Here is a 12,661-nt window from a genome sequence, read left to right as displayed (position 1 = left end):
TGCCCCTTGAGCTGCTGCCTCTCGGGGGAGCGTCCTGCAGAGGTGGGTCTATTTGAGCTGTAATTCTGCATCTCTGTAGCCGTGGCTTGGCAGGACGCTCCATCCCCCATGCATGGGTGCTTTCCCCCAGCCCTGGTGTCCCAGTGCTGTCTCTCAGGAGCGGCGTTGAGCTTCTGTTAGCTATCCGGAGCTGGCTTTGTTTTCTGGGACCATCCCCTCTGTGCAATCAAACAAATATTTGCAGGGCAGCTTTTGTCTGTGCTCTGCCCCGCTACTGCTGCCTGGCCAGGGGAGTTCCAGCAGTGTCCTGCTGGGCAGCTCTGCCCCAGGAGCAAGAGCCCTGCCAGGTGGTGTGGAATGACAGGTCAGTGCCCCAGTAATGCTCCAGAGAGCTCCAAAAAGGCACAAGGTTGAGTGTCCAGCCCACATCTCCAGCTGTGAAGAGCAGCCTCTGCCAGCAGGGGGCAGATGACCCCATCTGCATGTCCGCGGGTCTGAGAGAACATTAATTTTATCCAGTGGCTGGACTTTTCATGTGTGAAAAGAATCAGGGGGTTTCTTTAGTGTAAATCTTAATTGCTTGACACACCCCAAAGCCAACCCCAGTGTTTAGGGGATGACCCCAGTAAACATGCCATCGGTGTGTCTCCAACCAGCTGTGTATCCAGAGTTGGTGCACTGTTGGAACTCTTTCTCGCTTAGCCGTGAAGACCTGAACTCACATGGGTGGTGTTGGAGGGCTTCCTCCGTCAGTGAAGGAATCTGTCACTTGAGTCCACCCTAAAATATCGCTGAATGGCTCGCTGATCATTTTGATCTGAGACTGGACTGGCAATCTCTGCTTTCTTGGGAAAGGTTTCTCCTTTGTTTGAGGAGTTTAAGAAGAGACAGGAAGAGGTAAAAACCTTGGCTATTTAAAGCTCTTAACTAAAGAAAACTCCATATCTTGAAATTGACAGTAAGTGGAAAATGTGCTTCTGGCTTTTACGTTTGGGTACTAAACAAAAATTAGGCCAAGTATTTCATGTATTGTTACATAGATTTTCCTATACTGCATGTACAATATACTTTAGCAAACACAATATATAACTGGTAATGGAGTTGGAAAAATAGATAATTTTCCCTACGGGAAAGTGACTTTCACCAGTGAGACATTTTACATTTAAATGCTTCTGCTTTAGCTGTAATTTGGCTTTTTGTGTATTCACACTAGTCACTTTTAATTATTCTAATTTTCAAACATGCAGTCCATTAGAAAGTGTAATTGCCCCCATCCCCAGTGCCTCTGGAATTAGAGCTGCAGGATTCCTCTGCACATGGAGATATGGGAGAGAGAGAGTCTTAATCAGTTTTATCCAGGGTCACAGCAATGGAAGGATGGGTTTTGATCTGTATAAAATATTTTTTGACAGCTTTTCTCATTGCACGTGCAAGAAATGGAACCTCCTACTAAATCTGATCAGTTATAGCTGTAGTTGAGTCTATTTCCAGACACCTAGTCCATGGATCAGTTAAATTCCAAAAGAAATATAACTCTCCCTTTTCCAGCGGCAGGGTCAGCCCTGGGGCTAGCTGGCTTACTGGTTTAGCATGCTGGTTTTATATATGGTAAGACCTGAACTTTAGTCCTGGTTTGGGTCACAAATGAAAAGTGGTTGGTGGGCTCTTCCTACTTATCCCCATCACAAAACTAGTGTGCGGTTTGCCAGTGCTAATAGCCTTGGCTCAAATGAAGCCCAGAACAAATGAAGACCGATGTGGGCCTGTTTTACAGACTTGTGCATTTGGCCTGATGGTGGATTTAGCAGATTAGGAGAGGGAACCATTCACCTCTTTGCATCCACTCCAGCTGGCACTAGTCACCCCGACTTCTTAGGACCAGAGCCAGGCCCCTTTGAATCATAGATCCATAGAGTATCAGGGTTGGAAGGGACCTCAGGAGGTCATCTAGTCCAACCCCCTGCTCAAAGCAGGACCAGGGCCGGCTCTAGGTTTTTTGCTGCCCCAAGCAAAAAAATATTTGGGCTGCCCCCTGTCCCAGCCCTGGTCTCCCCCCCACCACCCACACCCCCTGCCGCCCCAGCACTGGGCTTCCCCCATTCCTCCCCCAACCAGTGCCCTCTCTCCACCCCTCTGCCACCCCAGCCCTGGGCTCTCCCCTCCCCGCACCTGCACCCTCCTGCCACAGCCCTGGGTCACTGGTAACTCGCTCCCAAGGCGGGTCATTTAGCAGGAATTTTGGATGTGCACAGAACACAGACAGGATTGGGTCCCATATGGTTACAGAGCTGCAGTAAAGTGGAACAATTTTCAGCTTGTGTGATTGGAGGATATCTGGATGCATATTATAAGACTGTCCTCCATAAATGAGGAAAAGTTGAGGTGCCTTTATTATTCTTTTGTTCCACTCTTTCTTTCTATGGGGAATTTGCCAATGCAATATCACTGTCTTCCTTTTAAACAAACAAACAAACAAACAAACAAACAAACAAAAAGGCAATGGCTGTTGAAAATAGCAATTCCAGTCCTGATAACCACTGGGAAGCATTTCTTGCTCAATTTTATCCTACTTTTTCTACAGCAAGTTACAGTGGATCAGTATATTTGATTTGGGAGAAATGAAGTAACAGCTGCCCAAAGTGAGTTTGAGCACTCCTGAATCCTGAGGTGTTCAAATCTGGAAGGCAGGTGCTGGGTGTGGGGCGGTGGAGAGGCTGTGGGCTCCACGGGGGAGCACAGCAGCATGTATGCAGCAGCGTGTCTGGTGCTGCGCAGAGCCAGACAAGCTGGTCTGAGTGGCACGGTAAGGGGACTGGGGGGTTGGAGAAGGGGTAGAGGGTTCCGGGGGCAGTCAAGGGACAGGAGCAGGGGAGTTGGATGGGGCGGAGGTTTGGGGGCAGTCAGGGGCAGGGAGAAGGGAGGGTTAGAGGGGTCAGAGGTTCAGGGGGCAGTCAGGGGACAGGCAGCAGTAGGATAGGCATGGGAGTCCCAGGGGCTTATCAGGGGACAGGTAGGGGGTGGAGTCCTAGGGGGAAAGTTGGGGGGGTCTCAGGAGGGGGCAGGTGGGGACAAGGAGAAGGGAGGCTTAGATAGGGGTGGGGTCCCGGGGGCAGTTGGAGCAGGGGTCCCGGGAGGGGGCAATCAGGGGACAAGGACCAGCGGCACTTAGATAGGGGGTTGGGTCCCGGGAGGGGGCAATTGGGGGACAGGGAGTGGGGCGGGTGGATGGGTTGGGGTTTCTGTGGGGGGCAGTCGGAGGGAGTGGATGGTGGCAGGGTGGGGTTACCCTCCCCATAGAGTGTCCTGTTTTTTGAATGTTAAAATCCCTATCCCTACCATTCACAGCACTCACAGCATGCTGCCGCATGAGGTCCCCCTCCTTCCTTTCCAGTTAGTAGTGGCCAAGGGAATGCTGGGAAATGTAGTTCTTTCCCTGCTCCAGGGCTGGCTCTATAGGCAGGGAGCTAACCAAGGAACTACAGCTCCCAGAGCCCCCTGTTGGTTCTCAGCTCCAATGCTATCCCTGCCGCCCCTGCAAATGGGCTGCCCGAAGCAGGTGCTTACTTTGCTGGTGCCTAGAGCCGCCCCTGAGTAGGACCAATCCCCAACTAAATCATCCCAGCCAGAGCTTTGTCAAGCTGGGCCTTCAAATCCTCTAAGGAAGGAGATTCCACCACCTCCCTAGGTAACCCATTCCAGTGCTTCACCACCCTCCTACTAAAATAGTTTTTCCTAATATCCAACCTAGACCTCCCCCACTGCAACTTGAGACCATTGCTCCTTGTTCTGTCATCTGGTACCACTGAGAACAGCTGAGATCCATCCTCTTTGGAACCTCCCTTCAGGTAGTTGAAGGCTGCTATCAAATCCCCCCTCACTCTTCTCTTCTGCAGACTAAATAAACCCAGTTCCCTCAGCCTCTCCTCACAAGTCATGTGCTCCAGCCCCCTAATCATTTTTGTTGCCCTCTGCTGCACTCTCTCCAATTTGTCCACATCCCTTCTGTAATGGGGGGCCCAAAACTAGACGCAATACTCCAGATGTGGCCTCACCAGTGCCGAATAGAGGGGAATAATCACTTCCCTCGATCTGCTGGCAATGTTCCTACTAATGCAGCCCAATATGCTGTTAGTCTTCTTGGCAACAAGGGGACACTGCTGACTCATATAACCAGCTTCTCATCCACTGTAACCCCTAGGTCCTTTTCTGCAGAACTGCTGCTTAGCCAGTCAGTCCCCAGCCTGTAGCAGTACATGGGATTCTTCCTTCCTAAGTGCAGGACTCTGCACTTGTCCTTGTTGAACCTCATCAGATTTCTTTTGGCCCAATCCTCCAATTTGTCTAGGTCACTCTGGACCCCATCCCTATCCTCCAGCATATCTAACTCTCCCCCCAGTTTAGTGTCATCTGTGAACTTGCTGAGGGTGCAATCCATCCCATCATCCAGATCATTAATAAAGGTGTTGAACAAAACCAGCCCCAGGATTGATCCCTGGGGCACTGTGCTTGATACCAGCTGCCAACTAGACATTGAGCCATTGATCACTACCCGTTGAGCCCGATGATCTAGCCAGCTTTCTATCCACCTTATAGTCCATTCATCCAATCCAGACTTCTTTAACTTGCTGGCAAGAATACTGTGGGAGACCGTATCAAAAGCTTTGCTAAAGTCAAGGTATATCATGTCCACCACTTTCCCCATATCCACAGAGCCAGTTCTCATCACAGAAGGCAATCAGGTTGGTCAGGCATGACTTGCCCTTGGTGAATCCATGATGACTGTTCCTGATCACCTTCCTCTCCTCCAAGTGCTTCAGAATGGATTTGAAATCAATAGAAAGACCCTCAGTCGCTTCAGCAGAGTTGGATCAGGCCTGGTGCCAAATGCTGCCACGCTCACTCACGAGCCGTACTTTACTGCACAAGTACAGCCCCTGGCACCAGTGGGGTACTCATGGCAGAAGGTGTTACTCAGTAAGGGTGGCAGAATCGGGCCCTGTCATGCTAAATTGACTCTCAAGCGGCCTGAATAAATACAGAATCGGTCCTTCTCATTTTGGGGCTGGTTTTGTTATAGGCATAATTGTTTTGGTAAGTTTTCACATGTGCATTAGGATTCTGGCAGCAGGGCCGGAAGGTAATAACCCCCTGCAGCCTCACTCATCTGTCCCTCCTCCCTATTGCCAGGGTTGTAAGTATTAATACCCAGGCTGGCCACCAGATGTCACTCTCTGCCTGTCTTTTAAACAGCTCCTTGCATCAGCAGTGGCCCCCTTGTCCCGCCCCGGGCGGAATCCCACAGCAGTGGGCTGGATGCTGTGCAGCCTGCGTGCTGCTGTTACAGAGAGCAGCCTCGCTTTGGCACCCTGTATCTTTCCATGCCGAGAGACGAGCGCCGGTGCCCTCTGGTGGCTCACTGGAAAATGCAGTGTCCCCTGTGCTGGGCTCCGCGAGGAGCTGCAGCCATTGGGCCAGCGAGCTTGCATGCAATGGTGCCTGCCAATCAGCCGGCAGGGGCTCGCTGACGCAAGGGCCCGATCCTGCGAGTTGCTGAGAGCTTTTCCGCAAAGTACTGAACATTTGCAGGTCCTATGGCCCCCTCCGGGCAGCGGGGACACTGGGGGGCGTGACCCAAAGCCCACTGAAGTCCATGGAAAGACTCCCCTTGACTTGACTGGGCTCTGGGGGAGGGCCCAAGCCAGTAGGGCTGACTTTAATGTCCTCGCCCCTGAAGATTCCTGACACACAGCAGTGTGTTGTGTTGCTTGTTTGGCAGACATGGTATCCTTTAAACCCTTTCAGGACGCTGAGCTGAGTTTGTGCACCTACACTCACTCTCTATATAACCATGGGGCCGCAGCCGTGGCTCTGTAACGAAGGCTGGGAGACAGCTTCCATTATGTGCCTCATTTTAATCATCCGTCTCCAACGTTCTGAAAATTCCTGTTTGTCTAAAATGTCTCATCCTGGCTCTTTCCAGAATGCTGAAGGGAAATTGGACGAAACCCAATTCTTCCAAAGCTTCTGTAGAAGCCGACCAATCTCCTCAGCAGTTGCTGCTGCGCCAGCCATTATTGCTAGGGCAGAGGGGAAACTTCTGGAGATGTTACTCTGAGACATGCGACCCTTTGGGATCTGCACCGAGAGCTCCTGGACTGTTGTAAGCTCTGTGGCTGTACCGTCCTCTGTAGGCATCCCCAGCATTTCTGTGGGGCGATGGAAGGGCAGGAGGTTCGCCTGTGGAGCCCACAGGTCCAGGGCCGGCTCCAGGCACCAGCATTCCAAGCAGTTGCTTGGGGCGGCGATCTGCAAGGGGCGGCAGTCCCTGTTGTTTTGCCCCCAAGCAGCACGCTGAATTGCTGCCGCAGACTGCGGGGGCAGTCCGTGTGCCCTTAGGGCGGCAGGCGCGCTGCTTGGGGCGGCGAAAACTGTAGAGCCAGCCCTGCACAGATCCCATGGAACTGGGCAAAGGTCAGCGTCATTCATGCAGCCCCTCCAAGCCCTCCCTCCCCTCCATGACAGCACTGTCCCCATGGAGCTGCATTCCTCTGTGTGCCATGGACCAGAACTCATGGTCACCTGTCTCCCAGCCTGGAACTGCTAGGCCAAAGGGGAGAGTGGCAGCAATGCTGGCTGTGTCCTGTATGGCTGCTGCCTTGGCTTGCCCCACAAGCCAGGATCTTGCTGTGGATCAGCAGCAGGAGGGACGAGCCAAAGGAGGCATCTTAGTGTTGGTTGAAGGGTGGCTCAGCACAGCTGGCAATCCAAGATGTTGGTCCAGAAAAGAGCCCTACGCATGTCCCGCCCTCTCCCTCGGCTGCTCCAGGAACTGCTGCCAGGCGGTAGTGCTGGCCCAGGGATGTGTGCTTGGCAACAGAGAAGAGTGACAAGATGCAGACTCTCAACACCTGCTGGGCTTGGGGATCCAAAGCTCCCGATTTCCCCCCTTTCCATTTGCATGAAACTTGCTACAAAAATTCTGCCTGGGCCATGAGGTGCCCCTCCCCCAGCCCCAGATCTTTAACTGCAGGTTTTAGTGTGGGGAGGGCTGAATACGGGGCTTAAAAGGGCGACTGAGTGGCTGCCTGCGCTAGGACGGCTGCATAAGCCCCATAACAATAGAAATGCAGCTACCATAATAAATAACATGGAATAATCACAGGCCCCAACACTCCCACTTTGAAAATCAATCTATCTGCTGGGCACTGGCCAGTGGTCTGTCTCGTTAACTTTTAATCAGCACTGCTCAGGGAAGCCAGGGGCATCATTTGCTATGGGCAAGGAAGTGTTTGCTCCAGTATGTCTTCCACTCTTTGCCCTCTCCCTATCTCACCTGTCTTGGCAGGATACAATATAATCACGTATAATGTTCTACCTGCTGTCACAGGTCTGCCCCCCACTGTCTGAAATGACACCCTGAAGGAAGCCGTGGTCTAGTTAGCATGTGGCCAACTCTGTGCAGTGCACAAGGATGGGGATTGGGCAGGGAGAGCCTTGTTTGCTTGCACCCTGGTGCAGGACCTCCTACCTGATGGCCCTTGAGCCCACCAGGTGTGCAAAGCTAGTGCTGGTAGCCTGTCTATGGCCCATGCCACGGCCAGCAGAGCCTGTTGGTCTCAGAGGGGAGCAGGTACGACAGCCTCTCGCCAGTGTGGGACAATAGGTGCGCCCTGTGGAGCTCTGGGAAGTATGGGGCCTCCTTCAGGCACAATGGTCCCTGAAGCTGCTGCTGGTGCCGAGGCACAGCCCAGCCCAGAGCCTGTGTTCCCCGGCAGCTCTTCCCCTCAGGGGAAGGATTGGCTCTCTGCCCAGCCGCCTTTGGCCTCACCTTGTGCTCTCAGGCATTTCACTTTGGGAATATTTGTGGTTGACACAAGTACGGCCATAGAGCTTAGTACGGAGCTATTCACACAAAAGGTCAGTGACTCGGCCCATCTGTTCCTGCTCCTTGCCCTACAGATGATGGGGACAAATGCTTTGCTACATGCAATTGTTTTCTTTTCTCAAAAATACTGTATTGTTTCATAATGCACTGTGTTATGTATCAAGCATGATAGTGCCGTCCAAGGGCTCTCATCACAGGATAACATGGCAGGCAGTGTCTTGTGCAATTCCTTTGGTGGTATTAGTAGCATCTGCTCCCGCTCCGCTGTGGTCCTGCAAAGAGAAACTAGTACAGAGAGAAGCATAATCATTCAAAAAAAAATAAAAACAATTCCAGCACATTAACTCTGTCTGCTTGACTGTTTAAAAAACAGCTCACATGTATACAAATTCCCACACCACAGCTTATGCAACTTCACCACAGATGCACGTTTGTAATTTTGTTGTTTCCCTACACGGAAAGCAAATGTAATTGACCGAACAATTTAGCAATATATATCCCTCAAAGAGGAATTAATAAAGACGAAAGATCACTGTGGTTAATGTGAAAATTAACTGTCTCTGGAGTATGATTTGAAGTTTTGTATCACACTGCTTCGGCTGGCTGATCTTCCCACACATGATGTTTCTAGAATGAACTACTTCGATCTCTTAGTGGAAGGCCACCTCCAGAATAACCAGGCCTTGTTCAGGGACGGCAGATTGAGGCATCTCTCAAAGAGGTCATTATAGAATTGTTAGACAGAAGGCTGATGGTGGACTGTCTATGCAGGTCTTGAGGAGCACAGACCCTTTTGTGATGGGCCTGAGGGACATCTGCATTTGACAGGATCAGTTGGAAAGACGGAGTTACCTTCGGTTCAGCTAAGGACCTTGGAGAAGCTGAATTGTTCCTGGAGGAAGAGAACATCCATGTGTAAATGGAAATCTAATAGTAGTGACCAAAGAAGGAGCTAATCTGAATTAAGACTTTTGGCAACTGGACCCAGAACCGACTGTGTGCACCACTCCCTGGATTTTGAAAGTGTTACTCCAAGGAAGAATTGGCCCTTGGATTTGAAATGCTCTACTAGACCTCTAAGGGAAGGACCATTGTAACACTGATACCAAAAGTCTTCCCTGGAAGGAACGGGTCTCAGGGAGAAATTGTTGAGAACTCTCTCAAACTAGGGCCTAAAATGGATTTGTGGGTAGTCGTTTAGGGTGATTACTGGCTTGTGCATTCTAAGGAGCAAGTTCTGACTGGCAGGTAAGAGGTCATTGGCACAGGGAAGGCTGAAATCTTGCCACCATTAGCAGAGCTGCTACAGGGCTGAGCACAGGAAGAGAAGAATCCTCCGACAGGCCCCAGATGCTGTCGGTACTGCCACAGCCTGCACACAGCTGTCTGGCAAGGTTGGGGTGCTGGAGGTTGAGCAGGATGTGTTGTGTCTAAACCATCCAAGACAGATGGCCATCCAGCCTTCTCTTGAAAACCTACAGGGAAGAACCTTCCACAACCTCCTTATGCACCTGCCACCTTTACTCATCCACAGGGGCAAACTGATTCAATTGGGGGTGCGCAAGTGAGAATGAACAGGTCATCTGAGCGAAGGGGGGAGGGTTGGGCCCTGATATTGTTAGTGCAGTCTACTGAGAAAATGAACAGCTCCTTGCCTTACAGGAGGTCGTAAGGATCAAATGTCTCCAGGCTTGCGAGACGGACACATACTAGAGTGGCAGGGCTGTATCACATAGCACCAGCCGTCCTTGCAGGTTTCCAGTGAAGTCAGTGGGAGTTCTGGGTGCACAAAGACTGCAGCATCAAGCCCAGTGGAAACTGTGGGCAAATGTAGAGTAAAGTAACATACAGTTACATTACATAATTCAGTGGTTTGAGCATTGGCCTGCTACACCCAGGGTTGTGAGTTCAATCCTTGAGGGGGCCATTTCGGGATCTGGGGGGAGAAAAACAAATTGGGGTTTGGTCCTGCTTTGAGCAGGGGGTTGGATTAGATACCTCCTGAGGTCCCTTCCAACCCTGATCTTCTATGAATTGCCCAGGGAAAAGTGTTTGTATGTTAATAAATTACAAGGTCTTGCTCTGAATTGATTTATGCCCAGTGCATCTCTGGTGACTCCCAAATAGTCCTTCCTGTGCTTTCCATTCCTTTCAGCACGTGCATTTCCCCTCAATGGGATTCAGTCTGAAATAAAATAATTTAGAAACAAGTGAAATAAAGCCACCATTTATAAATGCAATTAACTGTATTTTAGGACAGATATTTCAATAAAAGATAAGACACTTGCATACCTGCTGTATTCTCAACTTGGAAATGTTCCTCTGCCTATCACCATTCAACACTACAGGAATTAAACCGACATGGCGACTGCTTATAGGTGGCCTGTGGATGTCCCATGCTTGGTTGAGTGTTTGTCATCTTTAAACCTATTTAGGAAAGTTTTGAGTAGGCAAAGGGTGGGGGGAGGGAGTGGCACTCTGCCAAAAATGAAATGTTTTTAAGTCACTGATAACTCCGAAGAAATGACCTAGAATTCTAATGGATCAATGTCCTAACAGATGAAGCACAAGATGGGGTGCTAGTTAGTGTCTGCTAGAGCCCTCCAAATCACACTAGGAACAGGATGACCACATCCATATGCACCGATTTGCAATGTGTCGGAAAAAAAGTTGTGTGATCACAGGGGCCTTCAGTCTGAGTGACACACGCTGGAGGGCTCATGCTGCCAGGATGAAAATATCCTCACAATTTCTAAACGTTGTTAATGACAATTTCATAATTCAAAAAGTGTTGCATCCAACATGGGGGAATTCAATATTAGACTTCATCTTGACAGATAAGGAGGAACTGATCACAGAACTAAAAAGGAATGGCAACGTAGGTACAAGTGATTGTGACTTGCTCACATTTATAATGTGCAAACAGAATAAAGTGCAGACCATTTACACACACACACACACACACACACACAGACTGGTCTAAAAGGGCCAATTCTACAAAGCTGCAAACAATTATGAGCCAAATCAGATCTGGGAAGAAGAATTTAATCAGAAAAATGTGAAATGATAATTGAAAATTGTTTAAGAATACCTTGCTAGTTGCCTGAAATGCCAGAATTGAGAAAGAAGGCTGTATTGTTTAAAAAAAACCCAACATAAAACCAGCTTTAGAGGTGAAGACAGCTATACAAGATTGTATATATACACACACACAAAAGGAAGAAATGGACATTTGATAATAATGAATATAATTCAGAAGCTAGGAATTGTAGAAAACGGATAAGGGAAGCAAAGGAACACACGGAGAAAACTATAGTCAGCAAGTTGAGGACGCTAAGGGTATGTTTACACTACCCACAAGATCAGCAGGCAGCAATCGATCCAGCGGGGGTCAATTTATCGCGTCTAGTCTAGACACAATAAATCAATCCCCAAGCACTCTCCCATCGACTCCTGTACTCCACCGCTGCGAGAGGCGCAGACAGAGTCAACGGGGGAGTGGCAGCAGTCGACTCACCGCAGTGAAGACACCGTGGTGAGTAGGTCTAAATACGTCGACTTCAGCTATGTTATTCATGTAGCTGAAGTTGCTGCCCCCCTGCTCCCAGTGTAGACCAGCCCTAAGAAGAAGAGGAAATGGAATGACCCAGAGAATTATAAGCCTGTCAATCTGACATCAATCTCAGACAAGATAATGGAACTGCCAATATAGGACTTGCTTAATAAAGAATTAAATGAGGGTAGTACAATTAATGGCAATCAACCTGGGTTTGTGAAAAATAGATGCTGCCATACTAACTTGCTATCTATTTTTGATGCAATTACAAGTTTGGACGATGAAAGGTAATTGTATTGATGTAATATGCTTACCCTTCTGATATGTTATTGTAGGAGTGTTGACCCTAGGAGAGAGAGACACAAGGTAGGTGAGATAATATCTTTTACTGGACCAGATTCTGTTGGTGGAAGAGACTGAGACAGGCTTTTGAGCTACAGAGCTTGTTGGGTATAGGAAAGGTACCCGGAGTGCTACAGCTAAATACCAGGTAGAACAGATTGTTAAGCAAAGGAGTAAACTCATTGCAAGGAGCCATTGAAAATGAAGTGGCCTGTTTACATTTCTGCAGTCATAGGACAAAGGTGAGTTAGTGGGTTTCAGATTTAGGCTACATCTACACTACAAATTACTTCAATATAATTTATGTCACTCAGGGGTGTGAATAATCCACACCCCTGAGCTATGTAAATTATAACTACCTAAGCGCTGGTGTAGACCACCGATATAACTACTGTTACCCGAAACTGGGCCAGCTTGTAAGCTTAGGAAGGACTAATGACCCACCAGAGTTTGGCAGAAGACAACACGTTTATTATACTGATAGCTAAGCTCAAAAGAAGCGGAGGGGGTGTGTCACACACACTCTCATACTCATGGTCCCAGGACAGGTACAGCAATGGAGATGTCAGGATTCTTGAAGGTAAGTGTCCCACAGCGCAGTGATGGACAGTGCGATGAAGGTAAGTCTTCCTGAGGCACCATGGAATGCAACGCGGTGAACCACTGGCCAGGCGGTCTGGGCAAAGGGCCTTCCCGGGAGGTACAAGCTTGTGAGTGCACTCCCGAGCACGTGGCCCCTTCCCCTTTTAAGGACCTGCTCCTCATGGCCTGTGACTAGAGATGACTTGGCCGCGTCTGGTTGGTTACACTCCACCTCGGCCAGTGTCCATGCAGCGTCCATGCACTGGGGTGTGAATGTTGCCTAATTAGAGTCCCAG

The sequence above is a fragment of the Mauremys reevesii genome, linkage group 11, assembly GCF_016161935.1.
Source record: "Mauremys reevesii isolate NIE-2019 linkage group 11, ASM1616193v1, whole genome shotgun sequence".
Lineage (NCBI taxonomy): Eukaryota > Metazoa > Chordata > Testudines > Geoemydidae > Mauremys > Mauremys reevesii.
Note: the sequence above shows the minus strand (reverse complement) of the source record.